Here is a 19430-nt window from a genome sequence, read left to right as displayed (position 1 = left end):
AACCGGACTCCGCTGAATTCTTTAGTTGACGCGGGCCGCATAAGAGATTCCATTAGTTAACGCGGGCCGCGAGTGTCTCAAATGGTGGCGCAGCCCGGTGATGACACGTGTCATCATCGTGGCGGACCTATACGCTGACCCAGCCAAGCTACGCGTTGACCCAGCGTTGACGCGGGCCGCGTAAGCTTGGCCTGTTCTTCACGCGGGCCGCGAGAAAGTGCGATTACAGCCCTATAAATAGAAGGCAACGGCCTTCAGTCCGTCTCGCTCAAATCTTTCTTTCTTTCTTAATTTTCTGTAGTGGCGTTACTATACCCGGGCATTATACCCCCTAAAATAGCGAGGTTCTGCTACGATGTAAGTATTATAACCCCTGGAGACGTATTAGATACGCTGCCCGATTGATCTAGGGTTCCGTAACGGCTGTCGTGGTTCTGCCCGACGTAGTCGTTGGAATACCGTCTCGGGGAGGGTATTACTGATGTTAAAATGGGTTATTATACTAACACACGTGCATTTGTGTAAATTATAGATATTCACCAAGAAACCCTAAAGAATAACCTAAAACAGCAATGTGAGTGATCCTTCTTTTTATGTACTCATTTTTGTGAGTTAATCTTCTTTTTATATGCTCATTTTTGTGAGTAATCCTCTTTTTGTTAAATGTTTTTACAAAACCTTACATACTTTTCCATGCGAATGACAGTTATTGAGTATTTGTAAGAATACAATTATCATGGGTATGTTGGGGTTTTGTATACAAAATTTGTTACAACCTGGTTAAGGAGTAGCATTTCCACAAGTCGGGTGTCGACAGTACCAACGGGTGATAATTGATATAACTTGGAAACAAATGTAATTGCAGGATCGCCCTCAATACTGTTCACTGTGAATTTTATTTAAACTTGATTAAACTGGGATTCACTCACCAGTATTTCCCACTGACAAAATGTTTTTAAAACGCGTTTCAGGTAACAAAATGTGAAAGCCAAATAGAAGCCAGCAGGACAGCACTGGAGGCCTGGAAAAGTGGCAATAAAGTTACCTAAGAATAAAATGGATGTTTTATTAAATAAATAGGATTTGTTCCTATGAAACGTGTGTATTGAAAACTTGGGTTTTTACCCATATGTTTAATGTTATAAAACATGGTGGTTTACTCTGATTAAATATTTCCTAACTACGGTCCTGATGAAAATTTCCGCTGCCAAATTGGATAAATAAATGTGATACCACCGAAACTGGCTCACGGCCGCCCGTTCCCGGGAACTAGGGACCGGGGGTTGTGACAGAAGGTGGTATCAGAGCTATGCCACTGATTCAGCCACAGAAGTGTTCTGCTGACATCGAAATACAAAAGTGTTAGGAAATAAATTATGGAAATACGTGTATAATTGTATTTCTTGCTATGTGTTATCTGACTATTTGTTAGTTTACAGTATGAGAGACCAAGGACCTTCTGACGCCTATCGTCAACTGTCTGGTTCGCCTAGGAGCGAAGGCACCTCCTCTTCTCAGCCTGCCCTCTCGGGGTATTCTGCTGACACAGAAGAAGGATTCTTTGTGTTTAAGGCTCAGTCTGAAGAGCCATTTCCTCAGAAAAAGAGGGGATGGTTCAGTAGGGGAGCGCACGAGCGTAGGAAAAGAATGAAAAAGTTGCAGGAACAGCGAGTGTTAGCCGCAGCAAAAAGAGAGATTGATGCTTATAATCAGGACATGCTCAATAGGGGTATCGCTAATATCCATATTTTAGCAACCACTGCTGCTGACCCAAACCTGGAACAAATGCTAGCACCACAACCACAAAATCCTGACCAACCCATGGAAGTAGAAAACCAGATAGAAATGCCTGATTACAACCCGGAGGAGATACCTAGGGTACCTGCACCAGATCCCCTAGACCCAAACAATTACGACCCCTGGTGGGACGATGTTAGGGACTACGTGCAACAAAACCCAATACAGGAAAATGTGCCAATGCCCAACTTAGGAGCTTACCCAGGGTTAGATCCTCAAGATCCCTACAACATTAGTGATGCATATGTTAGGGAAATTTTAGAGAATCCATACCCGTACCAAGCCCCTATGCCTCCGTATCAGGAACCCGTACTCCAGTTTCCAAACCCAGTCCTAGAACCTGCACCCCCAATGAGTGCAGAAAATGTTCAAGAACTTAGGACTTTTGGGGAGGAAATTTTAGAAAGCAGTGATCGAATGCGACAGGTGGGAGAACGCCTCGTATGGAAATACGATGAGCGTAATATGGATTTTTGGATGAATCCATATCAGTGAAGGTGAAGGCAGAAACGGTAGTAGTAATAATAATAATAATAAAATAAAATATATGTGTGTATGTGTTAGAAAAAAAAAACAATACGGATGCCTACTATTAGTATTGTAGCTTTACATTTCAGTCAGTATTGTAATTTAAATTTCAGTACTAGTGTGTAATGATGCATACTATATAAATAGAGTAAAAGTCGCAATGCTCGACGCTTTTGGTTAAAAGTGCGTGTCGTATGATTGGCTATATTCAAATATTAATTGTGATATTAATATTTGGTAAATTGTTTAAAATTCAGATGGCCGACGAGGAAAATCAGGATAATCTGAATAACGATGACCAGAGTAACATTAACGTGGTTAATGAGAATCCGGACAACAATAACAATGGAAACCAAATGGATAACAGTGTCGTTCAACATATAGTGGCACAAGGAATTATAGATGCAATGCCATTTATTATTCAAACAGTTCAAGAAGCGAATAATAAAAGTAAGCATAGCAGTAAACGACCAAGTGAACTGGAACACAGCGTGAACAATGGACCCATACTTCAAGCGCCCATTCCCAAAAGAAGAAGAACCATGCCATATGGTTGTTCTTACAAAGAATTCTGGTCCTGTAAACCAATAGAATTCTCGGGCAATGAAGGAATCATTGCAGCCCTACACTGGATAGAGAAAACTGAGGCCGTTTTAAAAATAAGCAAATGTGCTGAAGAAGATAAGATAATGTTTGCTTCAAATCTGTTTAAAAACGCAGCCTTAGAATGGTGGAACACTATCCTCCAGTCAAGAGGAAGTGATAAGATTTATAACATGGAATGGGAGGAATTTAAAAATATGGTAGAAAGGAAATTCTGCCCCCCCAATGAAAAGGAACAGATAGCAAATAAGTTTCTGAATCTTAGAATGACCGGGGTAGACAGTAAGGGTTAAACTACCACATTTTTTGAGTATGCTAGGATAGTACCAACCCTTGCATCACCTGAACCGGTATTAATCTCCCGTTATATCTGGGGATTAATTGGAGAGATTAGACATGTAGTCAAGGCAGCTAGACCCCAAACTATAGAAGAAGCTGTAGAACTAGCCAATACCTTGACAGATGAGTTAATCCGTACTAGAGAAGAAGACCAGAGGAGAAACCTAACCCAAAGGCTTACCCAAGAATTCCGTTCTGGGAATTCCAACCGTAGAAATATAAGTTCTACCTCTGCACGATACTGCAGGAACTGCAAGAAGAAGCATTCTGGAAGATGCTCTACTTACTGCAATTACTGTAAGGCGCCAGGACACAAGGAAGAAAATTGCAGAAGAAAAGCCAGTAATGGAATGTGCTACAACTGTGGAGAAAAAGGTCATACTAAGACAAACTGCCCAAAATTGACTCCAGCTGCAAACAACAAGAATACTAAAAATGCTAGAGCATTCGTTTTAACTGCAGATGAAGCCAGGATGATTCCAGATGTAATTGCTGGTACCTTTTTAGTTAATGATATTTTTGCTAAAGTATTATTTGACTCTGGTGCCAACCAAAGTTTTATTAATACTTCATTTTGCAAACTCCTAAATCAATCATTAACTAAACTACCACAAGAATGTTTAGTAGAAACCGCAAATGGAGAAACCGTTAGAATTTCTGAAATCTTGCAGGGAGCAAGAATAGAAATTTTTAATCAAAAATTTATTGCAAACCTTTACCCAATGAATCTGGTAGGATTTGATGTCGTATTAGGAATGGATTGGTTAATAGCCAATAAAGCAAATATCTTATGTGATCAAAAGTCAATACAGATAAAATCTCCAAGAGGTGAAAAGATCACAATTAAAGGAGATAAGCCATCTAGACCCACTAAATTCATCTCTGCGATGAAAACTGCAAGTTGTATAAGGAAAGGATCTATAGTGTATTTGATTTCTATAATCACTAACACTAAAGGAAAAGAATTAAAAGACATTCCAGTAGTGTCCCAATTTTCAGATGTCTTTCCAGAAGAATTGCAAGGACTACCGCCAGACAGGGAAGTTGAATTCAGAATTCACCTGTTACCAGGGACAGCACCGATTGCCAAAGCACCTTATCGTTTGGCACCCGCTGAAATGCAAGAACTAAAGAAACAATTAGACGAATTGTTGGAGAAAGGATTTATACAGCCAAGCTCATCACCATGGGGAGCACCAATTTTATTTGTCAAAAAGAAGGACGGATCAATGCGTTTGTGCATTGACTACCGTGAATTGAACAAAGTCACGATTAAGAACCGGTATCCATTACCAAGAATCGATGATTTGTTTGATCAACTTCAAGGAGCTCGATTTTTCTCTAAAATCGATTTAAGATCAGGATATCATCAATTAAAAGTACAGGAAGAGGACATTCCTAAAACCGCATTCAGAACAAGGTATGGTCATTATGAATTTACTGTCATGCCATTTGGTTTAACCAATGCCCCAGCCGCATTTATGGACATGATGAACCGAATATGTAAGCCATATTTGGATAAATTCATAATTGTTTTCATAGATGATATTCTAATTTACTCTAAAAGTAAAGAAGAGCATGCAAAACACTTGCACTTACTTTTAAGTTTATTGAGAAAGGAAAAGCTTTATGCTAAATTTTCAAAATGTGAGTTTTGGATAGAACAAGTACAATTTCTCGGACATTTAGTTAACCATGAAGGAATTCATGTAGACCCAACAAAAATCGAGGCAATTACCAAATGGAAAACCCCAGAGTCACCAACTGAGGTTAGAAGTTTCTTAGGATTGGCCGGTTATTATAGAAGATTTATCCGAGATTTTTCTAGAATAGCCATTCCTTTAACTAAGTTAACCTGTAAATCTGTTAAGTTTGAATGGGGACCAAAACAAGAAGAAGCCTTTAGAATTCTTAAGCAAAGATTAACCCATACACCGATACTAGCGTTACCAGAAGGAACTGAAGACTTTGTAGTCTTTTGTGACGCTTCTAAGTTAGGTTATGGATGCGTATTAATGCAACGTCAAAAGGTTATAGCTTATGCATCTAGACAGCTTAAGAGTCATGAAGAAAATTATTCGACCCATGATTTGGAATTAGGAGCCATAATTTTTGCCCATAAGATTTGGAGACATTATCTTTATGGTAGTAAGTTTACCATATTCACGGATCATAAGAGTTTAAGATATGTCTTCGGGCAAAAAGAGTTGAATATGAGACAGAGACGCTGGATGGAGTTAATTAGTGATTGATGTATTGCAAAATACATACTTTTATCGTGTATAGTTTGTATATTTTATCGTTATTTTTAGTTTAGTTTAGGTTAGAATTGCGTGCTATTGATCTTTATTGCTTTTTCCAGGTCGTGATACACAAAAATGCTGGAATTGGAGCAAAACCGAGCTGAAATGTCGAATGTCAAGTCATGGATCAATACACAAAAGTGTTAGAATAAATTTCAAGGTTTTTGGAGGATGGGACTAGTTTTTGGAAGCAACCTACTGTGAAAAAGTCCCACTCGCGTAGCGCGAGAGAGAACTCCTTTTCAGTCACGCTACACCACTGCAAAGCCTTGACTTTTCGTTGACTGGGAAGCGCTCGCGTAGCGCGAGCACATGGACTCAACCAGTCGCGCTACGCGACTGGTGTAACTAACGTGCCTGATCTGCTGGTCGCTAGGGTTTCGTATAAAAGCTTAATTTTATCATCATTGAAACACAACACACGAACCAAGAACCCTAGGGCGAATTCCAGAGCAGATTTTGAAGGTTTTCGAGGCGTTCGAGCTTGGAAGAATCATAGGATCGAAGCACGGAGCGTAGGAAAGAAGATAACTCGGGTCTTACCTCCCGTTTTTCACTATTTTCGCGTTTTGTTACTTTAATCATGAATTCTTGTTTTGAAACTGATTTGTTTTCGTTAGACATGATGTTTCTTGGCTAGATCTTCGTAACTACCTAGACTAGATGATGGTTTAATTATTGTTTGGATCTTTTAACGGTTTTTATTTGTTAGACTATGGATTGATTTTTAAAGTAACGTGTTCTAGAGTTTCTGATTTGGTGCACATGCGTATTTACCTTTGATTGTAGATTACTTGCTGTTTCACATAGATCTTAGTGACGGTCTTTATCACAAGATGGGTCTGTGTTGATTATTTGCATCCTTGCGGGTTCGGGTAATCTTTGGGTAAATCGGCCGATAGCCTTAGAAACAGTAACTAAAATATAATTAGAAGTAAGTATTCTGCTTAACTTGTCGCTGAGAGGCTCGAGTTAGTTATTAGGTCGCGGTGCAGTATATAGCTAAATTAGATTTTGAGAGAAGTCAAGGTTAATTCCCTAATTGCAGTTGTGTCTAGTAAACCAAGTCAGAACCTAGAATTGCCTTAGATTATCGCGCTGAGAGGTAGATAGTCATATTAGGGCACTTTTAGAATCGTTAGAGGACTGAGAGGAAATCTAACAGTCGGTAATCATAACAGCCTTGTAGGGTTTCCTAGGTTTCTTCCTGAGAAGGGTCGGGAAGTCTTAGCATTGAAATACCTTAAGGTTTAGCATTTTACGATCCCGGCTCCATACAACAATAAAACCGTTAAAAGTCCATTCATTGTCAAACCGGATTCATGTCTAGGTAGTCTTTAATCTCATCTGAATCAAAACCCTAGATCTTCGTGCGTGTTTTAGTTAATTTCAATTTAATCATAATTTTAGGATTTTAGCAAACCCCCCCCCCCAAACACAATATTTGTTAGTCGTGTCAGTATTTAGTCTTAATTGAGTCGTTAACGTAATTCATAGAGTCCTTGTGGGTTCGACATCCGGACTTACTTTTCTGTGCTAGAGTCGACCGGTACACTTGCCGGTGAGTAGTTTAATCAGGTTTAGGAGTCTAGATTTTTATTACTTGAGTCTTAATTTAGGGTAATTTTAGTTTAATTAGTTGAACTACTTTTTCCACATCAAGTTTTTGGCGCCGTTGCCGGGGACTCTTGGCAATTGCGTTAATTGCTTAATGTGGGCTTCAACTGATTCGTTACGTGCTTTTGTGTGTTTGTGAGTCGTAGGAGTCTTAGTCATTTTAGTGTCTTATTTTTCGTATTTCTTTGAGTCTTTTATTGGAGTTGACTTACTTGTTTTATTCTTGGTTTTGCAGTTCATGCCCCACACGCGTTCGCAGGGACCAGTGAAGCCACCAATTGACAAGTCTTCCGTCTGCACACCAATCCCTCAGGTTCGAAAACCCCCAACTTCATCTTCAGCCCTTTCTGACTCTACACTTCCATCTAAACCACCGAACTTCGACTTTACCCCTAAGTCATCACCCCACAATTCCCCACCACCCTCCCGTCACCCTAGTCCACCACCAGTTCACCAAATGGCCGAAAACCAAACTGTCCACCAACGTTCCACCGCGGGTTTTACCGCAAACTCACCCATCACCCTCCCTGAAATCACCAATGATAAGTCTTGGCAAATTCCTTCATACATCATGACTGCCATTAACAACTCTTGTCAGTTTCACGGTCGTGATGATGAAGACGCGCCAGCACATATCAACCGTCTCACCCGTCTGTGTAGCACCTTCGGTATCGAAGGTGTGAATCTTGATGCCCGCTATCTCCAAGTCTTCCCCTTTTCGCTTGCTGGCCGCGCAGCCACCTGGCTTGATTCGCAGCCGGCAGGTACTTACACCACTTGGGCTGGACTTAGAGATGCCTTCCTTGCTAAGTATTTCCCACCTGCGAAGGCATCCCGCCTTCGAGATCAGATCCATTCCTTCAGAATGGAGCCTGACGAACCTTATCACTTAGCATGGGAGAGATTTCAAACATTGCTCTCGCGTTGTTCCCAACATGGACTGTCGGATTGGGCCTTAGTAGAAAAATTTTATAATGGTCTTACCCCTGAGTGCAAGGCCCGATTCGACACATCCGCAGGAGGCCACCTAATGGGAAAGAAAACTGTGGCTGACTGCAACGACCTCTTTGAGAGCTTCGCTCATGCTGATATAGATCATAGTGCTACCGGCAGGAATTCCAATCCTGTGGTTACCTCCTCATCCTCTCGAGGAGTGAATCAAGTCGTTTCAGACTCAAAGGTAATATCTCAGCTTGACTATATCACCAAAGAGTTGCTAGAAATTAAGAAGAAGGTAGATAGATGCGAGGTTTGTAGAGGGGGACATGACACCATAGATTGCCCAACCATCACACTAGAGCAGGTCGAGTATTTAGCAGGTCAAAATAGGGGTCCAACTAACCCGTTCAACAATAGTAACCCTAATTGGCGTGCTAATAATTATCGCTCCTCAGGTAACCCCCCTGGTTTTCCGTCAGGTCAATACCAAAGTAGGGGGCCAGGTTTTTATTCTAGTGGGGGGTCGGGTCAAACAGGTCAATTTGCTAGTTCAGGTTCAGGGGGGCAGTTTAGAGGTGAGGGGTCAAACCAAGAGGTTCAACCCAAGAGTGAGGGGTCAGGGGGTAGTTTGTCTAGGATAGAGGACCTTCTTTCCCAATTATTGGTTAAGGACCAAGCTACCCAACGTACCTTAGAGGACCACGCCACTCTCCTAAAGAACAATCATTCTAGTTTCCTAGACCTTCAAAGACAAGTTGGGGATATTGCACGCCAGCTGCAAGAACAACCTCCCGGTCACTTCTCGGGCAACACAAAGCCCAACCCATCTGGTTCTTTGAAGGCAATTTCAACCCGTAGTGGTAGGACCTTAGGAGAGGTAGTGAGACCCGAGACCGTAGAGATAGAAGAGGAAGAGCCTGTAGATGAAGAGATTGAGATGGAGGCGCCCAGTAAAGTGCAACCTAGGTTAATCCCAGCAAGTACCGCACACACCGGGGCGCCTTCGAGTGAGAAGAGTGTAGGAAAGAGACCCGTCCAAGTTGTTCCTTCACCGACTGTTGATATTTCCCGTGCTCCTTTTCCGTCCCGCCTGAGAAATCAAACCTATTCCAAAGAGTACGGAAAATTTTTAGAAATCTTCAAGCAGCTTAGGATCAACCTTCCTTTTATAGAAGCTCTTCAATCAATGCCGAAATATGCAAAATTCCTAAAAGACCTTCTAAAACGCAAGGATAGGTTAGGAGAGGTTTCTAACATCCCCCTTAGTGGAGGATGTTCCGCCGTAGTGTTGAACAAGGTTCCGGAAAAATTGACGGATCCGGGCCTTTTTACCATCCCATGCTTGTTTGGGAGTGATACCGAGTGTAGGGCCCTAGCCGACCTAGGAGCGAGTATAAACCTAATGCCATATTCTTTGTATGAGAGGTTAGGTCTAGGAGAGTTGTCACCTACACGCATGTCTTTGTCGCTAGCCGATAGGTCCGTTAAGTATCCACGAGGCATTATTGAAAACCTTCTAGTCAAAGTGGATAAGTTCGTCTTCCCCGTAGACTTTGTCGTTCTTGATATGGAAGCCGACGAAAAGGTTCCCATCATTCTAGGACGCCCATTCTTGTGTACCGCCAAGGCCATCATCGATGTCTTCGACGGGAAAATCACACTTCAAGTCGGCGAGGAGAGGGTGACTTTCGAGATAGCACGCTCCATGGAACACCCTAGTGGTTCCGACGATCTTAGTAGTCCTTGTCATTCGGTCTATTTCATAGAGTCTTTCTTATCTTGTGTTGACCATTGCTTTGACTACATTAGTGGAGCCGACCTAGTCGAGAGTAGGATAGAGGAGGTAGTTGAGAAGGTAGAGGAGAGTGTTAGTGAGAGAAAAGAGGTAGACGAGGACGAGTGGGTTCCCGAAGTGCTAGAATTGAGTGAAATTAAGAGCGAGAGTGAAAGTACTCCTATAGAGAAACCCGCCCCTTTAGAACTCAAGGTCCTCCCATCCCACTTAGAGTATGCTTTCTTAGGTGAGGGTTCTGAGAATCCCGTCATTATTTCATCTAAGTTAGAGGAGGGAGAGAAGGGTAGGTTGTTAGAGGTGTTGAGAGTGAATAGGGAAGCTATTGCATGGCGCCTTTCGGATATCAAGGGCATAAGCCCCGCCTATTGCACCCACCGAATACTCATGGAAGATGACTATAAGCCGGTGGTGCAACCTCAAAGGCGCCTTAATCCGAACATGCAAGAGGTTGTTAAGAAAGAGGTTCTTAAGTTGTTAGATGCCGGGGTAATTTACCCCATTTCCGATTCACCATGGGTTAGCCCGACCCAAGTCGTCCCAAAAAAGGGTGGGATGACGGTGATCATGAATGAAAAGAACGAGTTAATCCCATCCCGTACCGTTACCGGTTGGCGTGTATGCATAGATTATCGAAAATTAAACGACGCCACCCGGAAAGATCACTTCCCCTTACCATTCATTGACCAAATGTTGGAGCGTCTAGCGGGTCAACAATTCTATTGTTTTCTCGATGGATTTTCGGGTTATTTTCAGATCCCCATCGCCCCGGAGGATCAAGATAAAACGACATTCACATGCCCTTACGGCACTTATGCGTATCGCCGCATGCCTTTCGGGTTATGCAACGCTCCAGCAACTTTCCAAAGGTGCATGGTAGCCATATTCCAAGACATGCTTGAGACCTCCATGGAAGTTTTCATGGATGACTTCTCGGTTTATGGCACCACTTTCGACCAATGTCTTTCTAATCTTGATAGGATGCTTAAGAGGTGCATAGAGACAAATCTTATGCTGAATTGGGAGAAGTGTCACTTTATGGTGACGGAGGGGATAGTGCTAGGACACAAGGTGTCGAGAGAGGGAATAGAGGTGGATAGGGCCAAGATAGATACAATAAGTAGATTGCCTCCACCTACTAGTGTTAAGTCCGTTAGGAGCTTTTTGGGTCATGCGGGCTTTTATAGGCGTTTTATAAAGGATTTTTCCAAAATCACACGCCCGATGACTAGGCTTTTAGAGAAGGATGTACCTTTTGTCTTCGACGAGGAGTGCATCAAGGCGTTCGACTTCTTGAAAGAAAAACTTGTTAGTGCCCCGATACTTGTTTCGCCCAATTGGAGTTTACCTTTCGAGCTCATGTGTGACGCAAGCGATTATGCTGTAGGTGCGGTCCTAGGTCAAAGAGTCGATAAACACTTTCATCCGATTTACTACGCGAGCAAAACTCTGAACGATGCTCAAGAGAACTATACCACGACGGAAAAGGAACTCTTAGCCGTAGTGTTTGCGTTTGACAAGTTTCGCTCATATCTCGTGCTTTCTAAAACCACCGTGTTCACCGACCATTCCGCTTTGCGATTTCTGTTTCAAAAGAAAGACGCAAAGCCGCGTCTTATTAGATGGATTCTTTTGCTCTCCGAGTTCGACATAGAAATTAAGGATAAAAAGGGAGCGGAAAATGTGGCCGCCGACCACTTGTCACGGTTAGAGGACCCTAAGAGAGAGGAAGTTCGTGAGGATACCATAGGAGATACCTTTCCCCACGAAACCATAGATTTTGTGAGTGCCGAGGTAGAGGGTTTGCCATGGTTTTCGGATTTGGCAAATTATTTGGCCACCGGAGATCTTGTGAGGGGTATGTCTTTCCAACAAAAGAAAAAGCTTCTTAGGGAGGCTAGGAAGTACATTTGGGACGACCCTTACCTCTTTAGGATAGGTGGAGATAGAGTGCTTAGGAGATGCGTCTCAAAGGAGGATGGTTTAGACATCCTTAGGCATGTGCATGAAGGTTTAACCGGGGGCCATCACGGAGCATATGTGACGGCACAAAAAGTTTTCGATAGTGGGTTTTATTGGCCGACGGTAGTTAAGGATGCCGTAGAGTTCGTTAGGACTTGTGATCGTTGCCAACGTACCGGCAACATCTCATCCAAGGATGAAATGCCTCAAAATCCCATCCAAGTATTGGAAGTCTTCGACGTATGGGGCATAGATTTCATGGGACCTTTCCCGTCATCTAGTGGGAATAGGTACATCCTCGTGGCCATTGACTACGTTTCTAAGTGGGTTGAAGCTCAAGCTTTGCCCACCAATGATGCCCGAGTGGTGGTGAGATTTCTCAAGAAGTTGTTTACACGTTTCGGGATCCCTAAAGCTATAATAAGTGACCGTGGCACGCATTTTTGCAATTCCGCCATGGAAAAGGCACTTGCGCGTTACGGTGTCACTCATCGCCTTTCCACCGCGTACCACCCGCAAACTAGTGGCCAAGTAGAGAATGCTAACCGAGGGGTGAAGAGAATCCTAGAGAAAACGGTAGGAAAAAGTAGGAAGGATTGGTCGGAAAAGCTCGACGACACATTATGGGCATTCCGTACCGCCTATAAGACACCGTTAGGCACCACACCCTTTATGATCGTATATGGCAAAGCTTGCCATCTTCCGGTTGAATTAGAACATAGGGCGTTATGGGCGTTGAAAACCGTGAACCTTGACCTTACCGAAGCCGCAAGGAGGAGGTTCTTCCAAATTCACGAATTGGAAGCTTTGAGGGATGCCGCATATGAAAGATCTTGGAGTATCAAGGAAAAATCAAAGGCATTGCATGATCGAAGGTTACGAGGATTGAAGGAGTTTAAGGTAGGTGACAAGGTACTCTTGTTCAATTCCCGTTTGAAATTGATAGCAGGTAAATTGAAATCAAGGTGGAATGGACCGTACGTGGTTAAACAAGTGTTTCCGTACGGCACGGTTGAGCTTTACGATGAAGTCGATAAGGGAGTTTGGAAGGTGAACGGCCACCGCTTGAAACATTACTTGGGAGGTCCAATTGATGCTACCGAAGAGGAAGAAATTCCTCTAGAGGACCCACCCACCTTCGCCGAACAGTAATTGCGTAAGGTTCCGTTTGTAGAGTTTGTACCGTTTGTAAATTGCGTTTTTCTTGTGTTTTTCGTAGTTTTTGTTTTTGTGTCTTGTGTGTGTTTGAGAAATTTTGCAGGAAACGTGCCTTGAGGAGCTGGAAATTTGAAGAAAACGAGGTCTCAGGTAAGTCCCATACTTAGAAAAAATTTTGGGATGACTTGGGAATGGGTTGGTAAAACCTCAAAATTTTTCTAAGGCATGAAATCAAAATTTTCACGAACCTACTGTCCAAAATGCCCAGTCGCGTAGCGCGACGGGTACAGTCTCTCACTCGCGCTACGCGAGCCCTTCGGGGTTCATTTGCAGCTTTGAACCGTTACCATATTGAACCTTTGAACCTTTCCGCCTGACCCGTACACTAGCGTAGCGCCACACCGAGTCACATATCACTCGCGCTACGCGAGTGACTTCAGCTACCAGAAAAAAATAATTAAAACCCTAAAACAACTTTTCCCCAAATTCACAATCCCCTTTCTCGTTCCTTATCCAAACCCACCGCCGATTACCCCCCATCCCCCCACCTCCGGTTACCCACCACAACTCCCAAACCACCCATCGCCGACCTACCTTCACCCCAGCCCTCCGCAAACCACCCACCTACGACCGTCCACCAACCACCAATCCCCCAACTCCGGTCATCATCCACCCCCACCACCTGTTCAACACCGTTCAACCTCCATCGCCACCACACCTTCAATTGACCAACTCCACACAGCTGTTCACCGTCTCTTTCATTTTCCGATTAAGCTTCACTTCAGGTATGCGTTTCTGGCTTACTTTCTAGTTAATCGAGTCGAGTCCGTAGTGTCGAGTCCTTGTTTATGTTAGTTAGCTGAATCGTTGTGTTTATGTCGAGTCTGCAGTGAGTAGTTAGTCGGGTGACGTCCATTGTGTTAGTGTTTTGTATGTGCTTGTCCAATAGTGCACGGATGCGGGTGGAATGGGTTGGCTTTGGCAAGTTGATTGATTTGAGCGGTGTGAGGTCGGGGGTTTGAGAGTTTCTACGGGTGGGATGGTTTTGTCCGTGTTTTATTGATAAAGCTATTTGGACGTCTACATTTGTGCGGATAGAATATAACTCAAGTGTGGGGATGTGACGCGCGACGTTTCACAAAAAATGAAATTTTTCATCAAAACCACGCGCGCCGCATCCATTGTTTCCACACTTTGGGATTGTATTACTTTCGGCACTTGGGAGTGCTCGAGGGCGAGCAAGGTGCCGGAAGGGGGTAAATGTTGCGTTTTTTGCGTTTTTTGCGTCAAGTTTGCGTCTAGTGTCGTCTTTAGTTTGTCGAGTCGTCGTAGAGTCTTGTCCAGTGTCGATTTGCGCAATGTACATCGCTTGACAATCGGATCACTTTGCTCGTACTCAATCTCCATTCGGGCGAAGTTGATTCGATTTTCGACCCGATATGCGTAAAAGTCACTTGTATCGGATAACGGCCGCGAAAGAAATGCTATACGGCCATTGTTCGACTGTACAGAAATATAAAAAAAAAATCCAAAAAAAAAATTAAAAAAAATCTAAAAATCCAAAAATAGTTTGTTATTACTGATGATCTGCTTGTTTTGTCTTGAATATTAATTGTTTTGCAGATATGGCGAGTAGTTCACGAGCGGGTCGCGCCAGGAAAAGGGCTGCGGGGCAAACGGCACCGGGACAAGATCCGGTAGTCGAAACGCCCATTATACAGATTGCTGAGGATGATCCCAACTTAAGGAAAATCGAGTATTCGACGTCATACAATTTTATTCCGGATGAGTTGATGAATAGGGCAGTAAATCATCCGATCCTTAAGTTTGAAGAGGATACTTATGAAGGGGACAAGTTCAATAAGTTTAAGAAAATGGGTTTGCTTCAGCATAGGATAATACACTGGGAATGGTTGGGTGAGATAGGAGCTGAGCTGGAGGTTAGAGATTTGTTAGGAGAGAGGTTGATAGATGCGATGAACTGCATTGAGCCACAGTACGTAGAGCTTGTGTTAGAGTTCCACAGCACGTGGTATCATAAGGAGGGTAAGTTTGAGCAGGGAAACGCGTTGTCGTTTAGTTTTGGTAGGAAGGTTTATGAGATGAACGTACCTAGGTTTGCTATTATCTCGGGGTTATATACTGAGGAGGAGGTTAGGAGGCCCGAGTTTACGACCTGTCTGAGGGGTGCGTATTCGGAGAATAGGAAGTTTAGTGTGGGGAAAAGAGAGTTGAAGGCGTTCTGGGAGTCGATATCGGATACGAAGTTTGGCCAGACAAATCTGATTTCTACGGTTAGGAATCCGATATATAGGTATGTGCTGAGGTTGTTGGCGACGGCGTTGGTAGGTAGGAAATCAGGGGAGAATAAGGCCAACTGGATTGAGTTGTTTGTGTTGATGTGTAGGGTTCAGAGGCGAGAGTTTAATTTAGCCACCGTTTTGGTAGACTCGATTAGTCGAGGTAGGAGAGGTGGCAATAGAGCTAGGTTGGATATGGGCCCCTACATTACTAGGATTGCATCACATTTGGGGGTTTTAGATGTATATCGACCTGAGTTCTTACATAGGGGGCCGACTACTGCGATCTTTGGGTTAGAGGACCTGCAGAAGGCAGGAATAGCATCGTGGGAGGCACCGTACGGCTGGGAGCCGCTTAGAGAGGGCCCACCTGTTCAGCCACGACAGAGAGGACCGGTAGAGGTAGTTGAGCCTCAGCAGGAGGCAGGACCGTCGGGTGTTCAGCAGCCGCCACAGTCACCGGTACAGCCGGCACAGCAGGCTGAGAGGAGAGTTCCATTACCAGTTCCCCTTACTTTAGAGTCATTCTCTGGCTATGTGGAGCAGAGATTTGACAGACTGGAGCGCATGATTGAGCTACTACACAGGGGACATGGTGCACCGGCAGGTTCTGATTCTACTTATCAGGTTTATGAGGCGAGTAGCCACGAGACAGACAGTGGCTAGAGACTGTGGATGGAGTACAGGAGGATGAGCAGCAGCTGATGATATCTTTTGATGTTTATTTTTCTTTATTGCTGTTTTCATCCTAGTTTGTTTGGTCTGTACTTGATATTGATACACGTTAAACTGGTTGGGTAGGATGGGTTGGTTTGAAGAACAACTTATGCTGTTATTTTGATAGACATATATATGATGGCATGTTGGTAGGTTGTTCGTTGTTTGATAGGTGATTATGTTAGCCGCTTTCGTTCGCGTGTCCGAGGTTGAATTGTTTGCTGAGCGCGTTCCGAATTGGAGTGCTTATGTGGAAATGACTGGCACTTTGACAGTCTCACATATCAGCTAAGTCGTTTCCCTTTTGTTGTTGTATTTATTATTTTTTATTTCGTTAGTTCGTTATTTATTTAGTAGTCGTTAGTTAGTTTTGAGTCGTATTCTCGTTCTTGCATTAGGGACAATGCAATCTCTAAGTGTGGGGATGGGAGTACATGTAAATAATCGAGTCGTAATTATAAAAATCCAAAAAAATTAAAAAATTGAAAAATAAAAAAAAAATTGAAAAATCAGAAAATGTCTTTCGAAATATAAAGAAGTTTGCATTTTTGAACGGAAAATGATAGAAAAAACAAATGATTGCTCGGGTTTGAATAATAATAATATGAGATCGTAATAAATCAAGCTTGCGTCTAGTTAGGGATATGTGGGTAGGCCCGGGTTTTGGTTCTAAGTCCCTTTGAGTTAATATACCTTAATTGTCGGTTTGCTAGTGGGTTCTCGCCTGGGAAATATGGGAAACTAAAACTGGCAAAAATAGTATAAGGGGTGCCGTTATAAGCTAAGATAGTTAGAGTTTTTTGTCATATCTCGCTGAAAAAAAAATAGAATAAAAATGAGCTAGAAACTAAATGAAAGTAACACAGGCCTATGTAATCTGTGGTTGGGGATAGCGACTCTACAGCCGGAATGCCTCTGGGATGTGTGAAATCGACTTGCCGAATAAAAGTACCGAAACCTATGTAATCTGTGATTGGGGATAGTGACTCTACAGTCGGAATACCGCTGGGTTAGGGAAAGCATCGTCTAGACTCATGATTTGGAAAAAAAAAAAAAAAAAAGAAAGAAAAAGCAAGCTAGAAAAGAAAAAAAAAAGAGAAAAAGAAAAAAATTAGATTTGATGTCAAACTCTCTTTATCTTGGTATAAAACGGTTAGGAATTGGTCAAATGATCGTTCTTTTAGCCCTATAAGCTTGAGTTGGGAGTAGGTGGACTGTTGATTCTAGTGTGAGACCCTAGGTAGACTGACCGCACTTGAACTAAATTTACATGATAAGGGTTTAGGATTAAATTCGGGTTTAAAGTGGATCAACATATCTGCAATCGCAGCTAACGCAAGTCTTGGTTTTAATTAAGTATACCTATGATTTTCGGCCCGAGTGTTTGTTTGTTTATGATTCCGTTGCATAATTCTTTTTCGGGGACGAAAAAAGAGTAAGTGTGGGGATATTTGATGTATTGCAAAATACATACTTTTATCGTGTATAGTTTGTATATTTTATCGTTATTTTTAGTTTAGTTTAGGTTAGAATTGCGTGCTATTGATCTTTATTGCTTTTTCCAGGTCGTGATACACAAAAATGCTGGAATTGGAGCAAAACCGAGCTGAAATGTCGAATGTCAAGTCATGGATCAATACACAAAAGTGTTAGAATAAATTTCAAGGTTTTTGGAGGATGGGACTAGTTTTTGGAAGCAACCTACTGTGAAAAAGTCCCACTCGCGTAGCGCGAGAGAGAACTCCTTTTCAGTCACGCTACACCACTGCAAAGCCTTGACTTTTCGTTGACTGGGAAGCGCTCGCGTAGCGCGAGCACATGGACTCAACCAGTCGCGCTACGCGACTGGTGTAACTAACGTGCCTGATCTACTGGTCGCTAGGGTTTCGTATAAAAGCTTAATTTTATCATCATTGAAACACAACACACGAACCAAGAACCCTAGGGCGAATTCCAGAGCAGATTTTGAAGGTTTTCGAGGCGTTCGAGCTTGGAAGAATCATAGGATCGAAGCACGGAGCGTAGGAAAGAAGATAACTCGGGTCTTACCTCCCGTTTTTCACTATTTTCGCGTTTTGTTACTTTAATCATGAATTCTTGTTTTGAAACTGATTTGTTTTCGTTAGACATGATGTTTCTTGGCTAGATCTTCGTAACTACCTAGACTAGATGATGGTTTAATTATTGTTTGGATCTTTTAACGGTTTTTATTTGTTAGACTATGGATTGATTTTTAAAGTAACGTGTTCTAGAGTTTCTGATTTGGTGCACATGCGTATTTACCTTTGATTGTAGATTACTTGCTGTTTCACATAGATCTTAGTGACGGTCTTTATCACAAGATGGGTCTGTGTTGATTATTTGCATCCTTGCGGGTTCGGGTAATCTTTGGGTAAATCGGCCGATAGCCTTAGAAACAGTAACTAAAATATAATTAGAAGTAAGTATTCTGCTTAACTTGTCGCTGAGAGGCTCGAGTTAGTTATTAGGTCGCGGTGCAGTATATAGCTAAATTAGATTTTGAGAGAAGTCAAGGTTAATTCCCTAATTGCAGTTGTGTCTAGTAAACCAAGTCAGAACCTAGAATTGCCTTAGATTATCGCGCTGAGAGGTAGATAGTCATATTAGGGCACTTTTAGAATCGTTAGAGAACTGAGAGGAAATCTAACAGTCGGTAATCATAACAGCCTTGTAGGGTTTCCTAGGTTTCTTCCTGAGAAGGGTCGGGAAGTCTTAGCATTGAAATACCTTAAGGTTTAGCATTTTACGATCCCGGCTCCATACAACAATAAAACCGTTAAAAGTCCATTCATTGTCAAACCGGATTCATGTCTAGGTAGTCTTTAATCTCATCTGAATCAAAACCCTAGATCTTCGTGCGTATTTTAGTTAATTTCAATTTAATGATAATTTTAGGATTTTAGCAAACCCCCCCCCCCAAACACAATATTTGTTAGTCGTGTCAGTATTTAGTCTTAATTGAGTCGTTAACGTAATTCATAGAGTCCTTGTGGGTTCGACATCCGGACTTACTTTTCTGTGCTAGAGTCGACCGGTACACTTGCCGGTGAGTAGTTTAGTCAGGTTTAGGAGTCTAGATTTTTATTACTTGAGTCTTAATTTAGGGTAATTTTAGTTTAATTAGTTGAACTACTTTTTCCACATCAGTGATTATCAGTATCATGCAGGAAAAGCCAATGTGGTGGCTGATGCTTTAAGTCGAAAGTATCATGAAAAGCCAAAAAGGGTACGTTCTCCTAAATTAAATCTACAAGTAGATTTAAACAATCAGATTAGAAAAGCACAAGAATCAGTAATCAAGGAGGATACTGAAAAATTAAAGGGAATGATTAAGGAATTAGAACAAGGAACAGA

The sequence above is a fragment of the Helianthus annuus genome, chromosome 5 (assembly GCF_002127325.2).
Source record: "Helianthus annuus cultivar XRQ/B chromosome 5, HanXRQr2.0-SUNRISE, whole genome shotgun sequence".
Lineage (NCBI taxonomy): Eukaryota > Viridiplantae > Streptophyta > Magnoliopsida > Asterales > Asteraceae > Helianthus > Helianthus annuus.
This window is presented reverse-complemented; position numbering follows the sequence as displayed.